General features: G+C 31.2%; 1 long non-coding RNA gene across 1 annotated transcript in view; it reads left to right on the top strand.

The window, feature by feature from the left end:
• LOC127718458 (uncharacterized) overlaps nucleotides 1-19052 on the top strand; it is an 80127-nt gene extending 61075 nt beyond the window's left edge. The window contains exon 4 of the long non-coding RNA XR_007989841.1: nucleotides 18813-19052. This is a non-coding gene — a long non-coding RNA (uncharacterized LOC127718458). The remainder of the gene's footprint in view (nucleotides 1-18812) is intronic.
• The last annotated feature ends 597 nt before the right edge of the window (nucleotides 19053-19649 follow it).

The following is a 19649-nucleotide window of genomic DNA, read 5'->3' as shown; positions in this document are numbered from 1 at the left end:
TATCATCATGAAATTGTTTCCATAGCAACACAGTTAAAACTATAATACCATTATGTATGAATATGTTTCAAATTTTGATGATAACAATCATTTCTACAAATTGTATATTTATTTATTTTTTTCTGAATGCAGAATTAGGTTTTAAAACATTTTTTTTCAAAAATTTTCAAATTTTTTTTTTCTGAAAAAATGAAAACTAAGCATTTTGTATCCATGGTAACAAAAAAATGAGACATACTTCCCCATTACTTTTTCGCATCATTGATAAGATAAGACTATGGTATTTATGAATTGATGGTTGACTTTAACTCAGGTGTCCGCAAAAAAATATGGTGAGCATTCAAAAATGACCTCAAAAGGGTATTTTTTACCTAATGCAAACCACATAAAAAGGGGGGTATATGTGATTATGATTGAAAATGAATATGAAAATATCAGTTATTAAATTACATTAATAAAATGCATATATTTAATAAAATCATAAAAAAAAATTCTTTCTTTTAATCATTAATTATGAAAAATTATGTTGAAAATAGCCATTTTCAGCTTAAAATCATAGATATCCAGAAGAGGTTAAACTGGTCCTCGGTTGCTATGGCAACCGATATCCTTAGCAACCAAAATTTTGCCATTTTTTGTTTGTTTCATCAAGACTAGTAAGTGTGTGAAGTTTGAAGAAAATCCATGACCATGCGTGCCACACTCCCTATATAAAAGTTTAAATAGTTACAGAGAACCAGTATTAAGATTCACACTGCAAGTCAAAAACTACTTATACATGTATCTGGCAAGCTTGTGTAGAACTGGAAAAATTCCATATTGTATGTAATAGTCAGAATGAAGCTCCAAATTACATGAACTACAATAGTTGCCTAAGTTGGATACTTTGATAAAAAGGAAACCGAATAACAACTGATCAAACTAACAGAATCAATGTATACTTTCTGTAAGAAAAATCAGAGTGACAATTCATCGAATAGTACAAGGACAATGATATGGCTACTTTTGCTGTAAACTGAAAGTAAATCAGTCTTTGCCAAGTCAGCTGGTATCAATACTTTTTTGAACTATAAATTATATAATCATGATATTGATTTGAATGTCATTATGGGCAATTAAAAAGAAATGTAAAGGATTCAGGGTCTTATTGTTTAAAAACAAACAAAGAAAGCTAAAATTTTGTTTAATTTACCCTGAAAAAAAAAATTATGGTGGTTTTTTTTTGTTAAAAATTTACAACAAATTATTCTGTCATCAACTTTTCAAACCTGACCTAACCAAGCTCTTTTCATTTTGACTAATGTTGGGATTTGTGTTTTTCTAATTTTACAGCCTTCATATTAGGTACTACAAGACCAAAATACTGAATAACTGGCATAATTACACACAAATGAATGTTCATGAGTAGCATGTGAAATTTTCAACAACATTACATTTGCATAAATATGCGGATCCAGCACATTTCTGTGCTTATATTTCATTATAATTATTATTAAAGTACATATAAAAGCAGGTGTCAGATATACTCAAGGTAACAGGTTAAAGACAGAACATGCTATTAGTAGTTTTAAATTGGAGAATATGGATTCTGAATCAAACCGTCTTTTTGTTCATTTGTAAAATAGAGCTTTCCATGAGAGCTTTTAGTACTTTGATTATCGTTTTCAGTATGATTTTGCTTTGAATTAAAAAGAAACAGTAGTTAAAGTATAAAATCATTCATTTTGAAAAGAATTGCACTCTAAATTGTGGCTTTGTGTTAAGGAAAAGATTTTGTTACATGAAAAATTTTATAAAAATACTATAAAAAATAGCCGTACAGTGATATATACTAAATATATTTCTAAATATTTGCCGTGGGTGGATTTTTTATGTTTCTTTAGGCTATCATAATAGTTCATAATGATATATTCATCTTTTAATTACAGCTTCACCTTTTCGATATTTTAGTATTTCTTCAGGTCCTAAATTTGGTAAAATAGCCAATTCCTCAAACACCACTTTAATAAATATAGAGGCCCTACTAAAAAAAAAACAAATATATATTTATTACCTACAAATTTTATTTCCTAAATAATGCTTTATCACATGCATTGGGCAAAAGAGATATTTATCATGTCTAGAACTGATTATTTGTTGGATTAAAATCCATAAAAAAAACTTGAATTTGGCAATTTTCCCGTAAAAAAAGGATGAAAATAGATGGCGCTGCAAAACTCGGCTATCCGATTAAATTTAAGCCAAAAATTTTGCAAGTGAAATTGGCATGGCCTAAGTGTTGTGTGTACCAAATTTCAAGAGATTCCGCAAAATTCACTCCTGGACACTTTTGCATGGTTTTCTGTGAGACAAGCTCTCAAAATGATATTGTCTGCTTCCCTCAGAAACCAAGCATATATCAGTGAAGACTGATCAACTTGGAGTCAGAAAGATGTGTCCAGAGTAGGGTATTCTTGTGACTGTTAAATTCCCTTGTAAGCCAGCTTGTGAAATTTAAACAGATTATTGGACTACTAGTCACTTAGTCTAGTACAAAGCAGGTAATCTTCATACCACATTAATATCAAGGATTATATATATAAGTAAAACTTGTTGATGGATGTCAGGCAAACAAACGATTAATCAATAGACTAGAAATAGAACAACAACCTCACTCAAGTATTTTTGAATTTTTTTTTGACAGACCCCTTAAACCCAACAATATCAACAGAAAATAAAAAAAATCTCAATTTCCATTATTCTCACTCAATTTGAAAATTGATTTTTGACATAAACCCTCTCATTCAACCCAGCATGATAAACTGACAATAAAACAAATCTCATCCTTCCAAATGTTATCAGACACTATAAGCTCGCCTACATACTGATGTGGTTTTCCATAAATGTATTTTAAAACTGAAGCATTCTGCAGTAAAACATATATTTCAAATGTCTATCCTTTCCCTTTTGTACAATAGCTTTCAGTGACTTGCAGCTGCCTGTGTGCTAAACACGAGTAGAAATAATTGTGTAATTGTTTGCATATCATGAGTAGAAAAATCTTCTTTACTTCTACTGCGGTAAGTTAATTTAAATTTGATTAAAATTTGAAAAAAATGAATTGTCAGCATTTGTTTAATATATTTGTGCTGCTATAACAAACATCGGTTTATGTAGTTATCAATATTTTATTGTCATATAATATAGATTTTGACTGTAAATACTTTAGATTTTATTTTTTTCAATTTTCAATTTTTTTTTCTGAAGGCTTTTTTCTTTAGAAACGGATGAATGTTTGCTTACCTGTAGTACTTTTATTTAAGTTTAAATTTTTTTTTTATATTATATTCCCCCCAAGACACGATCACATTCATTCAAAATTTAATGAGTTTAGTACTTTAAAAATGCACTTCTTGGTTTCATTTCCTGTTGTTTTATTTGAGATTTTTATTGGACAGCTTCATCTCATTTAAGGAATGACTGTCAATATTTTTTCTATCTACGAAGAAATAACATCAAAAATGTGGTGCACACTGAATAATCCGAGTAGCGAGTTATTTAACAGTGTGCACCACATTTTTTTTATGTTATTTCGAATAGACAGAATAGACAGAAAAAATATTACAGTCATTCCTTATAATTTAATTTTAAATTCCATTTTTAAGGAGTGAATCACGAAAAAAACGTCAACCTTAGGTATTTATCTACATTTTATCAAAATTTGACCGCATAATTCGCTACGGTTCATGAGATTTAAAGGATCAAAACTACGAGGTCGTTTTTGCTGTAGCACATGTTAAATTAATTACGTCAGGCAAACAGCTCGTGCAAATAAAATTTCGGCCAGGGAATCCCGCGAAAAAATAAAATTCAGGAGTGAAAGTGTTAAAATTTCTGATGGAAATGAAACTATGATGGTGCTTTACTTCTGTGTGACCAATCATAGCATACGCTTGCTCAGACCCCTCTTTACACTAGGAGCATTTACACATTGTTCTCGATATTCATTTCTAGAACAATAAAGCGTATTACCATCAAGATTAATAGTAAATGAAACATATAGGTTGTATTTTCTGCTAACAAAACACACATTTACCCGAATTACACACTATATGTACGTACGTCTCAATCTAAAATGTCTGAGATCACATAAATATCGTTTACATCACGAAATATTTACTGTATGAAATCCATTTGGGAACGCTAACATGAAGATTTCTGAATAAAAATGAACAATACTTTTTATGAAATGTATGTATTTATATAGCTTTATCAAACTGGTTTAATGCATTGTTTCGTGCTTTGAAAAGTACTTTATTTGAGCCTTTTCATTGTTTTTCAAACTTAAATGCACTGACATATTACATTTTAAGCCATAGGATGTTTGTTTATTTCACTCGATAAAACAGGGAATCTGTGATCTTGTTGCTTGTCGTGTATGTTGGGTTGGGGGAATGATGATGATGAATGATTGACTTGTGACTTTGTATGATGTTATGTGTGACCAATGATGTCTGGCTGACTGATGTGTATTGGAATACAGATAACCGCTGACTGGCTGACTGGAAAAATACAGACAAATAGAAATAAGAACTTTCTTTATAGACGGTCACTTTGCAATTGATATAAAATATCATACAATACACAACAGAATGAAATATGAATGAATAAACATAAGAATGCAATACGAATATGAATTGATGAATTCAAGAATCAACATGATTCTTTATAACGACACATATAAACTAAGTGAAACACGTGATCATGTTAAGAAAAGTCACATTTAATCTGAATAATAATCTGAAAATTATTAATGACTGAAATATGTGAAAAAATGGGGAAACTAGCTGAATATTGAATTACTTGGGGAAGTTAGCTCGAAACACAATAAATGAATGATTGAATATATTTGCTCTACTTAATAAAACATATATCAATATATCTTAGCTCCTTACAGGGATTGGCACGATAACTGTCAATTGTAATCAATTAATAATCGATTACATGAAGGATTTTTTAGTAATCGATTAATATTCGATTACACAGATTTTTGTGTGTAATTGATTACAATCTTTTACTTTATCAAAAGTAATTACATTACTTTTCGATTACTGTCAACTACATGCTGAATTTTCTTTTATAACTTAGGAAAGCTTACCACAATTATACTGGTCAATGAGTTTGTTAGTGGAAGTTTAGAACTTTACACAAACACTGCTTATTAACATGTTAATAAATTACAAGTTCTTGAAATATGGGTCAACAATAGAGAGTGGTGATATAGTTCCCGCATTGACTTCCACCAATGCACCAGTCACATCTTTTTATTATGGGTCTTTGCTTCATATTTTGCACATATTTTATGACATACTGTCTTACTGACTTAAATTTTGCTGTTCGTTTAACTCTTTATAGGCAGATTATAACTATGATTTTTTAGATGATAATTTATAATGTTCATTACTATAAAAATGTTTGATTTTTTGTCTGAAACTTTAAAAGAAAAGTGTAATAGATAATTTGATAGTTGAATACTTAAAACTAATTAAATGCATGCAGAGTTCTTGAAAAAAGTTAAAAGATCTTCGTTGGGACCACCAAGACTAAAAATCTGGTGGTCCTTGAGGAAATCTGGTGGTCCTGTAATTTTACTTGAATTTATCAAACACCTATTAGTTACATGTAAGTCATTGCTCAATACTATATTAACTCCATCCTAGTTTCTATGTTATATATTTTGTTGTTTTCAATTAAATTTTGAACTCTGCATTGTTCACTAATGTTTTATACTTTGTCAGTTTGATTACATGTTTGATTACATGTTTGTTTTATGTCTCATTATCTTTCGTTTGCACTCTTTTAACACCGGGTTTAGCACCATCTTTGAACGAGATGGACCATGCGGCAGCCATGATGACTTTTACGACTGGTTATTTTTCAAAAGTATTACCGTAATTTTGAGCTATGCAATTAAAGTTTGTTTACATTAGTAACCAGTTCAAAAGCTATCTGAATACCGAAAACATGTAAAATAAAAGTGAACAACCACCAAAATGTTGTCGGTCATCAGGACTGCCACTTTTTTGGCGATCAGGACCGACGGGACCGACAATTTTCGAGAACTCTGTGCATGGATTTATATTTTTGTTTGGATGATCTTCTTAATTATAGATTAAAAAGCTGTCATTGGAGTAATATTTATAAGCCTAAAACTTCCAAAAATGTTCATATTAGAAGTGATATCAATATTTTGTGTCTAAATTGTTGTGGTGTTAAAAAAAGATTGAACTACCCTGAATTTCAGTCATTGTTAAGGGCATACAATACAGTAGCAGGGGCAGATAATAACGTTTTCAAAACTTTTCGTGTTGTTTTCGCGACGTTGTTAATCAGAACGTTGTCATTTCGCGATGTTTCTAATAAGAACGATTACATTTCGCGACGTCGTTTTAGATGTAGTCACATTTGCGGAAAACCCACTGACATCATAAATCCGGTTGCGCGAATTTGAAAAAAAGTACCTGCTAAGAAAATCGACCATATCACGAGAATTGTTATATTTATTCATTAATAATGAAGTCAACAGTATTAACTTGAAATGTGAAAAAAACAAATCCACATTCATAATTTTGTATGTGTTTTATTTCATATAGGAAATGAATAAAAGATATGTAAATAATAATACGTCGATGAGACAGACACTCAACTACACAAAAAGCACAATCAGTAATTTAGATATAAACGTACTGTCTTGATCAATATATAGTATCTACACCATTTGGCAAACTCTAAATCGTATGGAGAATTGTACTGATAAATTTAACCGAGACTATCAACAATATGACAAAATAACATGATAAATCAAGACAACGCCTGATACTCTTCCTGACTTTGAATAAGTACATTTAAAAGTTAAACGGCATTTTTAGAATTTAACCCAGTGGAATATATATGTGTATGAAGAAGAACTGTCAGTTTAAAAGACACAGTTATAAGCCCCGTATAATAGATCAAACCAAAAACGCACCCGTTGATGTGCTAAGCATATCCCCTATGTACATATTGAGAGAGAAAAATTCGATGTATCGGCACACATGAATTAGGTATCTGACAGACCAGAAAAGTGTTCACACGTTGGAACTCATTGCTGTTAAGCTGCTGACCAAATATGAAGTCTTTCTGTAAGTTATAACAACTTAGCTTACTTGTTATAACGACTTAGCTAACTCGTTTAAACAACTTATCTTACTCGTTATAACGACTTAGCTAAGTCGTTATAACAAGTTAGCTAAGTTGTTATAACGAGTTCGATAAGTTAAGTCGTTATAACGAGTTAGCTAAGTCGTTTAAACGAATTAGCTAAGTCATTTTAACGAGTTAGTTAAGTCGTTTAAACGAGTTAGCTAAGTTGTTTAAACAAATTAGCTAAGTTGTTTAAACAAATTAGCTAAGTCGTTATAACAAGTTAGCTTAGTTGTTATAACGAGTTCGATTAGCTAAGTCGTTTAAACGAGTTAGCTACGTTGTTTAGACGAATTAGCTAAGTCGTTATAACAAGTTAGCTAAGTTGTTATAACGAGTTAGATAATCTAAGTCGTTATAACAAGTTAGCTAAGTCGTTATAACGACTTAAAAATAAAACTCTACCATGACACTAACCGGCTTCCGTACACATGTTCATGGCGGGGCTTTTTAAAGATGATTATACGGTGTGGCTTTTTTTTTGAAGGCCGTACGGTGACCTTTAATTGTGTTTATCTTCGTAATTTGAACTATGGTTGATCATTGTCTCATTGACAATCATACCAACTGTCCTTATTTTTATATTATCCCACTTACCTTGTTTCATATTTTGTCATGTCCGGGCCTTTGAATAATTAAAATTATGCTCAAGCTTTGTTGTCTACATGAATTGAAGGACTAATGTCGGACAGAGATGCAAATTATTTTTTTTTCAGATTTATCTTTTTTGTTTCCGAACATTTCTTTTCTAAAAGTAATTTACTAGAATACTTTTTGTATCCAAGTTTCGTAACAATTCATAAAGGTTTGGCAAATATTTTATGCTATTTTACGAGTAACCAGCTTTAAAAATTTTGATGATTAATATTATTGCTTTCGAAAAAAAAACTTGGATATACCACTGAACTTGACAGCGTAATCGTGAACGGCGGGAATGATTACACGACGTTGTTGCGATTAAAACTTATTTCAACGTAGTTAAGCGCCTTATTGGCAAACGTCTCGTTAGCCATTAAAAATCAAGGTTTATTGCTTTTATTGCAAAAACAAGCAAATGGACCCCCAGTTTTTTTTCTTTTGCAATCAATTAAGTTATGTTTAAAGACTGATCCGCAAAATTTTTAAGAAAAAATTAACGATCGTTCTGCACTTCTGAATAGACGCAAAAATATTGTCAATTTCTTCATTTTTCTTATAGTAATATAATTTCAGAAAATATCAATTTTGTTGAACCTTAAACTTGTTACAGCATGGTGATGCCATGGATCAAGGGAACATTTTACGAAAAACCCGGTTAAGTTATGACTGTTCGTTCAAAAGTATTGTTACTTTCCTTAAAAGTCCTTATTTATGAAATTTCAGGGTTTTCCCTTCAAATATGCAAATTTCGAACCAAATTATCTCAAAAAGTAAGTCATGAAGGTAAATTTTTCTTTGCATATTTCAAAAGTAAACATCAAAATTGACCTAGTACTAAAATGTCAAGAAAAAATCAACGAGGAATCTCTACTGTATCGTATGCCCTTAAATGATAACGATATAATTTGTTTAGTTGAAACAAAAACTGACGATATAGATATTATTGATTTACCAGGTTATGAATTCAAAATGAAAAAAACAGAAACAAAGTGTCAAGAAATAGGTCAGGGGGGATAACTTTAGGATACAAATTAGAACTAGCAAATAAAATAAAAGTGTTAACAACTGACAGTCAGTTTGTTCTTTGGTTCAAAATTTCGTCAGATTTACTTAGTATTGACGATGATATAGTTTTTGGCATAGTATATATTCCTCCGGAATACACAAACTACTCATCTCAAGATGCTTACAGTCAGTTAGAAAATGAATACATTATTTTTTCTAATACTTATAAATATGTGTCATTACTTGGAGATTTTAACGGACGAACAGCAGACGACGACGATTTTTTTATTATACATAATGATAAACATACAAATAATCTAACTGATTTTATAGAAAATAAAGTATATATTCTTGATGAATTTAATATTCCAAAGAAAAGAAATTCTTTTGACAGAGTAAAAAATGGATACGGTAAACGATTGTTAGACTTATGCAAAGGATAGAATTTATGTATTGTAAATAGTCGAATTGGTGATGATAGACAGTATGGTAAATTAACATGTAGAAATAGCAGTATTGTAGATTATTGTATTAGTAGTGCTGAGTTGTTAAAATATTTTACTAATTTTCATGTACTTGATTGTTCTACTTTATATTCTGATGTTCATTCCCCATTAGAGATAACTTTGGCGAGCACTAAACAAGTTGTTGAAAGAAATCAGTGTTTAAATGCTTGAACAGATACATGTAATCGTCCAGAAAATATCAAAAATTGGGATAATGATAAAACTTTCAAAATGGGATAGATTTGGAAGGGGTTTATGCTCTAATTGAAGAAATTGATAAAGTTGAAGCAAATATGAATAAAAATGAATTGAACATGATTGTTAATAACATGTGTGACTTATTTTTGGACTCTGCCAAGGCAACATTTGGGGTTACTAGAACTAGAGGTTCGAAGAAATCTAAAAACAAGCCAGTAGAATTGGACAACGAATGGTTTGACAGTGACTGTAAATTTGCTTGCCAAAATTATCGCAAGCTTAAAAGAAAATTTAAGAACAATAGGTCAGAACAAAACTGCCAAATTATGAAATCTTCGGAGAAATTATATAAAAAGACATTAGATAAAGCAATTACTGCACATAGAAAAAAAATGGCTAAAAAATAAACATATTGAGATCCAATAACTCAAAAGAGTATTGGAAGTTATTGAACAGGAGAAAAAAAAAGAGACCAACCCGACATCCCAATTGCAAAATTGTTCGATTTTTTAAAAACTTGAACGCCGCCCCAGATGATGAAAATATAAATATTCCAACTCTAAAGCCGAATGATGTTGACAGGCTTAATGAAAATTTAAAATTTAAACACGATAATTTCAAAAAAAGACGAAATTCTTAAGAGCATAAAAAACCTTAAAAATGATAAAGCATTTGGGGATGATCATATAATAAATGAATATGTCAAGATGACATCTGGCTTATTCATTGAATTATATGATAAATTTTTTAACGTTATATTTCGCACTGGCATTATTCCTGATAGTTGGTTAATTGGTAACATTAAGCCTGTTTAATAGAAATAAAGGTAGCAAGTTGGACCCCAAAAAAGTCCTATTACCATTTTGAGTTGTATGGGGAAACTTTTTACCGCAATTTTATGCGAGCGAAAATCTTTTCTCTGAAGAATTTGAGATTTTAAACGAAATCCAATGTGGTTTTAGAAAGGGTTATTCAACAATTGATTATGTATTTGAAATTCATTCATTGTTTGAAATTTTAAAATTAAAAAAGAAAGAAATTATTTTGTGCATTCTTCGACTTTGAAAAAGCGTTTGACACGATTTGGCGAGACGCACTGTGGTATAAAATGCTTTTGAATAATATGAATGGATGTATGTATATTGTTATTGTAAATATGAATCAAGGTACTAAGTCATGTATTTCATATAACAATTCCATGTCTGATTTTTTCCCATGTAATAACGGGGTTAGACAAGGCGAAAATTTATCGCCTTTTCTTTTTTCTCTATTTTTGAACGATCTTGATTCATTTTTGCAAATATGTAATATAGCAGGCTTAAAATCAGTCTCAACAGAGCTTGAAGAAAAACATAACATATTTTTAAAACCTTTTATTATTCTGTATGCTGATGATACTGTATTGATGGCCGAATCCGCAACTGAACTCCAAAAATATATTAGATTGTTTTCTAGATTACACAGATGTATAGCGGCTAAACGTAAATGTTGATAAAACAAAGGTCGTAGTTTTTTCATGGAGACGATCATCATGTAATTTTCAATTTTTCTTCAATGAAAAAAATAAAAATTTGATATCGTTGATGAATTTAATTATTTAGGCATAATTCTAACAAGAACAGGTAATTTTAATAAAACGAAGCAATTTAATGTAGAAAAGGCTACTAAGGCTCTTTACGAAGTGTTAAGACTAGGTCTTCTACATAATCTTTCTATATGTAGTCAGTTGGACTTTTTGATGAAATGGTGAAGCCAATATTACTCTACGGTTGTGAAGTATGGGGTATTGGAAATAATGAGATAATTGAAAGGGTACAACTAAAATTATGTTAATCATTATTAGGTTTGAAAACATCAACACCCTCTTACATGATTTATGGGGAGCTTGGAAGATATCCTATAGACTTGGACATAAAAACTAGATAAATCTCATTTTGGGGGAAATTAAATTAAATATATATATATTGAAGATCTTAAAGTTTTTTCAAGAAATGTAAGTCATTTGTTTGAAAAGCTGGAAATACAGTAAAAATTGTCAGGAAATCTGGTTGAACATAAGGCTGCTTTAAGGCAAACATAAAACTGAATAAGATATTTGATAGAATTCTCAAGTCCTATTTATACATTCTATTTAATCTGTACCATAAAATGAATAGTACAGGCAGTTGTCCATTTTCATCTTAACTCGGTTGTATTTATCTATAAAGTAAACGAAATGTAATCGAAAAGTAATCGATGATGAAAATTTTTGCTGTAATCGATTAAATTACGATTAAATGTAATCGAAAATATTGACGATTACTTGGAAAAATGCAATTACAATCGATTATGATTACATATTACGTTTACCCCATCCCTGACCCCTTAATTACCAAATATGAATTTTGACTAAGTTTCAATGATAAATTTAGACTGATTGTTTTTTGCATACTCGTATTATAAAACTTGCTTTGTTAGCTTTAACATGAAACTAGGAATCGTGACTTATGATAATAAAGCTGACAGACAATATAAACCAGTACAATAACTAATTTTGAAAATGCGCTATTTACACAAAAACACGGGCCTGCTGCAATTGCTGATTCATGTACCGAGACTTTGAACATCCTTGTTGAAGATGTATTTGACCTTTTTAACATTTACTGAACATTGTTTGCGTGTAAACGCGTGGTCTTTGACTTGAGATTTACCTACTGAGTCTTTGAAAAGTACATTTTCACTTGGACTCCCATGATTATTTTAATTTTGATGTGATTATGAAAATGCTGTTTTCATATGGGAGATAACTTGACTAATAACCATTACAGGTGGCACGGTAGTATTTACATTCCGGAATTTAGGTTGCTCTTTTGTGTACCCTACTTAAGTCAATGTATCTGAACAGTGTGATTAGACAAAAAATACAGTATCTACTGAACATACTTTCCCAAACTGAGGGATGAATCAGGTGTAGAAAAATATGAAATAATTTTACATACAGGTGAAAATGAATTTTTGAGAATTTTTTTTAATTTTGTTTTCACTGCATGATAAAATACCTAAAAGCACTAGTGGCTTAGGTTTATAAAAATAGCAAAAAAAAGTAAACGGTCATGATACATATTCAAATTCATTTCTGAATATTATAATGAAAGTACTTCAGTTTACTTTGTATGTCGAATTTTGGGCAGTGTTAGAAAGTGGTGAAAATTCTAAAAAGGCTATCATTATCCCTATGGGCCAGGAAATACTACCGTGCCACCTTCAATACCTTGTAGCAGCGCACCGATACATAGATTAAATAAAACAACTATGAATAAAATAAGAAAAATAACCTTGCTAATTATGACACATAACTTTGCCTTTTTACACATAAAAACACACATTAAATATTTACACTTAAATAGTTTAATCACTTCGTTGGATATAACTAAGTTTTAATTGCAGAATCTTTTAACTACTCTTTTCAATTCAAAGATTAAATATGTTTACACAAGTTTGTGAATACTTTACGATATTAGATTTCACTGAATATCATATGAATTAAGATTTATATTAGACAACTATTAAAATGTTTGACTCACCTGGAAAAATATAGAGAAATAGAAATAAGAACTTTCTTTATTTACGGTCACTTTGCAAGTGACCACCAACGCCACAAAAATACAAAAGTCATGTGACTTTGTTTCAAGGTGAGGTACTTCGTTTTCTCTGAGTAGATTCCTCCATTATCGGAGGCACCCGTGTCACACGGCATTAAAAGCCCTAAATTTTACTAGATTGGGAATTAAAATTAAATAGTAAAATGATAAAAAGGGTTATATACAGTATTTCATAAATGTTAATCTCCTAAAAAAGAATACACAAATGTAAAAACTATGATTAAACTCTATTTATACCTATTAGTGCGAGTGAATTATTTACATAATGCATATATATATATATATATATACAAGTCTAAATTGAAAACAACGTTCAAACCTATGATTGCGTTGGATTAAAACCGCAATTTTTATACGTGTGCATGCAAAACAAATTTCTTGTTAGAGGGGTCTAAATACAGCACAAACAACATTTTCCAAAAGACCAAATAAGTGAAAAAGTATCTTTTAACAAAACGCATTTGACTAACAGGTCGAACAACAAATGTTCTTAAACCCTGCTGACTGCCATTGGCGATTGCCAAATAAACGGATCACCGATGTAATAAATGGATCTTAATTAAGAATTTAATACTAAACAGAATATATATACATATAGATTCTCAGTTTAATCCCTGTATTCCTTATGGGATAGCGGTTTGAAAACTTATAAAACTTGGAGTTTGTTTATCCATTCCCCTGAGGCATTGCTTGATACTTGATGGAGGTAAGGTTTTATAGTCTTAATAGTTTTTAAATTATATTCGCCATTTCATGTTTCAGTCTATTTAAACATGTTAAAAGTTTAAAGAATAGATAAAACTTTTTAAATCTAAAATATCTTATTTGTTTTAGATTTTGTTTCTTTTAGGAGATACAATTTCTAATACAGGAACCAGTCTGTTTAACCATGTTAAAAATAACATGGATAGTAAAAAACTTCTAAAATAACTTATTTGTCTTAGATTTTATATCCTTAAATGGGACTTTTTTTTTGTAAAAAGTGTTGGTAAATATTAATACTATGATCAAAGTTAACATTCCTAGAATTGGTACACTACAGGTTTATTATATTATCTAACAAAGTTTACGTGATTGAGAACCTTGAACGGTCCTCTTGTCTTATTACATAACAAAAATCTGTCGTTTGGGTTTTTGGCTGAATAAGCGCTAATTGAAAAGACTACATAATTAATTATTCTTTACATAAGAAAACTTAAGACTATGTAAAGCTGTTACCTTATCTATTATTTATCAAAAGTATTATCTTGAAACAAATTGCCGTCTTTGAGAAAATATACTGACACTTAGTTGTTATTTATTACACAAAAAGCCTTGTAAAGAAATATCGTTACATGTTAATAAAATTGAGACATTTCTTTACACAATTTTTGATTAAATAATTGACTTTATTCATTTCACATAAAATTTAGATATAAATTTTATAAATAAGTTAATAAGAAGTGATGTCCACTTTTGCCCGGTCACAACACACTCGAAAAAAACACGGACTGCTCTCGAAAAAATACGGACATATAAAAATGAATTTACTATCCAATGGTATATGTATAGAAATGGCTTTAATCTATATTTTGGAATAAAGCTTTGTAAGGCTAAATTAAACGTTTTTAAAACAAAATAATGTAGGGTTAAAATTATCTTTTTATCACAAATATTAATTCAACTTCTATGCTCTTGTATATAAGGTTCTAGCCTCTTTTTGTACGACTTACCAGGAAGGAAGTCTGTTTGTTTACATTTTGATGATATTCACTCGAAAAAACATGGTCACGATAAAAAAAAAACAGATCAAATCACTCGAAAAACACGATCCCAGCCTTACACTATATCTACTGTGGTTCTCATCAATTAAACATTTTAAAGATTAATCAATCTTAGCATTATCTGAGAGATATGTTAAGTCATTTGTCTTGAAATATTAAACTGAGGACAGGAGACTCTAACTTATTAAAGCATAACCAACAGTGCTAAAACCATTTTTAGACGCGGTGTGTGTGTATAAGTATGATAACCTAACGAGTCTCCTAATAATCTTGCATTTTGTTATACGTAGCCCTGAGGGTAAGCAGAGATCAAAAATATTTTTACCATGTGTATTCAAAGAGGGGCAAATTATACCAAAGGGACATGCAAACTCATAAGTCGAAAATAAATGGACAACGCCATGGCTTAAAAAGAAAAAGACCAACAGGTGAACAACAGTACACAAAACACAACATAGAAAACTAAAGACTGAGCAACACGAACCCCATCAAAAATGGGAGTGATCTCATCTGCTCCTGAAGGGTAAGCAGATCCTGCTCAATATTTCTTGGTAAATTCATTTGTTTTCTATATCAATTGCATAGTCTGAAGGTAGCAAATCCAAACCAAATAGATAATTTTCTGTGAAGAATCATTTTTGATACAGTCTTGTAATTCTCCTGTTCCGGAGTTTAAATCTCTAATAACCAATATTTTTAGCTCTACTAGATAGTGTGCTGTACTCATGATAGCATAATAAAATCATATTCAAAATGTGTAGATGAAAATGAAGGAATATAAGAAGCACATATATAAAAGTCATCTGATAATAATATAATTGTTTGATATACGAATTGCATTAAGCCGGAAATGCGGCTTACTCTTCCAAAGGCACAGGAGTTTATCCCTATATATTTTTTGAATGGGTTCAAGCGTGCTATTGTTTTTGCTCTATTTAGTGTGTGGTATATTTCAGCAAATTTTATTTGTTCCATATCCATGTAGTTTTGCGACCTTGTCTAAACAATATCGATAATTTAGCGCTCGACTAGGTATCAGAGATACTTAAAATTTATTTGTACCGACGGTTAATGAATTTGGATGTGTCTTAGCTAGGGCTAGACAAGAAAACTTACATTGCACAAGGTCATGATTTTCTCTGACTGTTTAGGACACGTCTTTACACTAAATCCATTGGATGTTGGATGTGTACTGTGTTTTTACTTTGCTGGCTGTTTGTACATATATTGAAAGTGTGCATGTGGTTAGGGTTTTGATTTTTATTAATATTTGCTCTTTTGGAAGATAATTGAACTTTATCATTTTTTGGAGTATTTACTTGAATAAGAGGTGCATTATGCATAGCGTTTACGGTTAACTCCTCCTACAGTTTGAATGCTAGGAATTTTTCACTTTGCTGGCTGTTTGTACATATATTGAAGGTGTTCATGTGGTCAGGTTAGATTTTTATTGATATTTGCTCTTTTGGGAGATAGTTGAACTTTGTCATTTTTGGAGTATACACTTGCATAAGAGGTGCATAGCTTCTCCGGATAACTCCTCCTACAGTGAACCATAGACCTATGTGCTCCTATGCTCAACTTTGTGTATTTAAGGAATGACTGTAATATTTTTTCTGTCTATGAAGAAATAACATCAAAAATGAGGTGCACACTGAATAAACCGCGTAGTGTATATTTCGAATAGACAGAAAAAATATTACAGTCATTCCTTATAATTTAATTCTAAAAAGGCGTAAATCATGATAAAAACGTTGATGACGTCACGGTCACATGACAAAATTATGTCTATAAGCGGATAGACAAAACACTTTCAGCCAATCAGAAGACGCGTTACATCCAAAATTAAATTATTTAAAAATAACACTTTGCATCAGCGGGGGCATCATTTGTGTCTCCTAGACACAATAACTCAAAGAAAGTCCTACATTGACTTTGTTATAATTCAGTTACTTCAGAGTGGAGTGCGGAGGCATCACTTTGTCTAGTTTTATTAGTTGTTATTGGCTTTGAACTAGCTGTCAGTAACTGCGAGTACTCTCAGATCTGTACTTAGTGTCGTTTTGTTGTGGGGATGTATAAGTACCCTGCCACGTCCACTCTGTGTTACTTGTTTTTGCTTTGTATCCATCTGATGAGTAAACCCTTTTCAACTGATTTTTATAGCTTGTTCATATGTTGTACTGTTACACCACTGTCCCGGGTGAGGGAGAGGGTTCTGTGCCCGCTAACATGTTTAATCCCGCCACATTTTTTTTTGTGTCTGTTCCAAGTCAGTAGCCTGTAATTCAGTGGTTGTTTTTTGTTTCTGTATATCATATTTGTTATTCGTTTATTGTTTTGTATAGTTTGTTCTTGTGTTGTGCTGTTGCACCACTGTCCAAGGTAAGTGGAGGGTTTTGCGCCCGTCAAACATGTTTTACCTCGCCACATTCTGTATGTGCCTGTCTCAAATAAGGAGCCTGTAATTCAGTGGTTGTCGTTTGTTGATGTATATCATATTTGTTTTTCGTTCATTATTTTGTACATAGATCAGGCCTTTAGTTTTATCGTTTGAATAGCTTTACATTTGTCATTTCGGGGACTTTTATAGCTGACTATGCGGTATGGACTTTGCTCTTTGTTGAAGGCCGTACGGTGACCTATAGTTTCAGTGTCATTTGGTCCATGTGGAGAGTTGTCTCATTGGCAATCATACCGCATCTTCTTATTTTTATATATACGCTATCATTTGTTTCATGACGTCTTAAAATACAGGATGTTGACTCACCAAATGGCTAGTTTACGACAAGATTTACATAATGGGTGTCTCTAGTGGATTAGGAACTGCTGATCCCTAAGGAACATATATTCAATCTCTGTTTTTTGTGGGGTTCAGGTTGCTCAATTCTTATTTTCCTGACTGCTGTATATTTAAGTCTCCCAAACGAAGTTTGGGAAGACTTTTTGTTTTTGCTCAGTTCTTCTTATTATTATTATTATTATTCCCTCTTCCCTCTTCCTCTTCCGCCACTTTTTTAAATGAACTTGTCCGCACCCGTTCTCCAAAACCGCTAGTCAGATTTACTTAAGGTTTCACAATATGTTAGACTAACATGTCTAGTGGTGCAATCAGGGTTTCGTTTGTGCATTGGGGTCTAAAATGGGGTACTTTGAGGGGCCAAAAGAAGGGAGGGGTTTACTATAGAACCCTATGGGATTTTAATTTTTTTAATTTTCAAATGATTATAACTTGAAAACACATTTACCTAAATAAAAGGTTATAGTTTTCATTTTTATACTTTTTTGTAACTTTCAGTTAATATTATTTTAACGCAAAATTACCCGTTCTTATCAACCAACCGGCCTTTTCCGTGTCAATTGAAAGGATCATCCCTTTCTTTCTTCATTTGTCGGACCATTGGTGTGTCGGACTATTTTTTCGTTTGATAAGTTTTTTGTATAGAATCTTGTAATAAGCTTAAGTCCGAAATCCTTGAAAAGCGAAGCTGCTGTGATTATAGTTAATTTCACATTACAAGCAAGCAAAGTAGCCATATTTTACAGACGTAGATGAATTTTGGGCCTTTCGTCTTAAGTTTCTGGCAAGAACAAACTGCTACTTTATTCTGCATGAAATTGAAAGATTGAGTGATACATGTCAAACATGTTGAATTGAAAAATCTGTCTTGCATGAATTGTTGGAATGACAGGCATACAGTGATATTCTGAACGTTTCTTTTCTGATTTGCACAAATTTCTTTTTAATGCAGGAACTGGTATATTTGTTCAGAGTTGCATGATTATGTATTTATAGTATACTGCCTGCACAGTGTTGAACATTTTCATATTCATTTTAGGTCACAGACTCCGTGAAATGGAAATTACGGTTGGTCCCACTTTACGATCCATGGTGCTATGCAAGAGATACAAAGGCCCGGCTAAGGATGGACAGCACTTAATTGTGAATTGCTTCTACCCTATAAGAGGACAGTATGTCAAGATTGCCTTAAGACTCAAGGGATACTTCCATTTACGTGAAGTTAAGGTGGTTGCGAAAAGTAGGAACTGTTGAATTAACTTATTAAAGATTAAATCTGCTCTTTTTTGTTTTTGGTTTTATAAGGGAATGCATATATCATTCAGTAAGGTCTAGATCACTAAGCTGCTGATAGAGCACCTGCTGATATAGCACCATCAGCTGGCAATGTGGCTACTTTTTGGTAAATTTGATTTGCCTCCCTTTGCACAGAATCTTAAGTTTTCAGAGAAAAATTAAAATTTTGAATTGCTAATAAGAAACATTGACGAGATGTGCGCTTCCACGACCATCTTTAATTTACACCTACATCCACAAATGTATTTTTCTCCAAAAGATCTAATATACAACTCTTTTCTTCCCGTTTTTAACCTAATTTGAATTGTTTTGTCAGGATTTATTTGAATTAATATTTTGAAAATGTAATTATTTTTCATTGGCTTTGTAGTATCTCTTTTAGATTTAACTATTATGTAAACTATAAACTAAAAGACTAAAATGTACATTTAGTTCTAAATATTTTTGTGTTACTAGACAAATAATGATGCCTGCCATATACATGAATGAAGGTCTGGATGGGTGTTCATATAACACAGAATAATGGACAAAGACTACAGAATGGACAAAAAAATGAACAAAAAATGATATGATAAAAAAA

Source organism: Mytilus californianus, unplaced genomic scaffold (assembly GCF_021869535.1).
Source record: "Mytilus californianus isolate M0D057914Y unplaced genomic scaffold, xbMytCali1.0.p SCAF_10, whole genome shotgun sequence".
Taxonomy (NCBI): Eukaryota; Metazoa; Mollusca; class Bivalvia; order Mytilida; family Mytilidae; genus Mytilus; species Mytilus californianus.
Note: the sequence above shows the minus strand (reverse complement) of the source record. Positions and strands in the feature narration are given on the sequence as shown.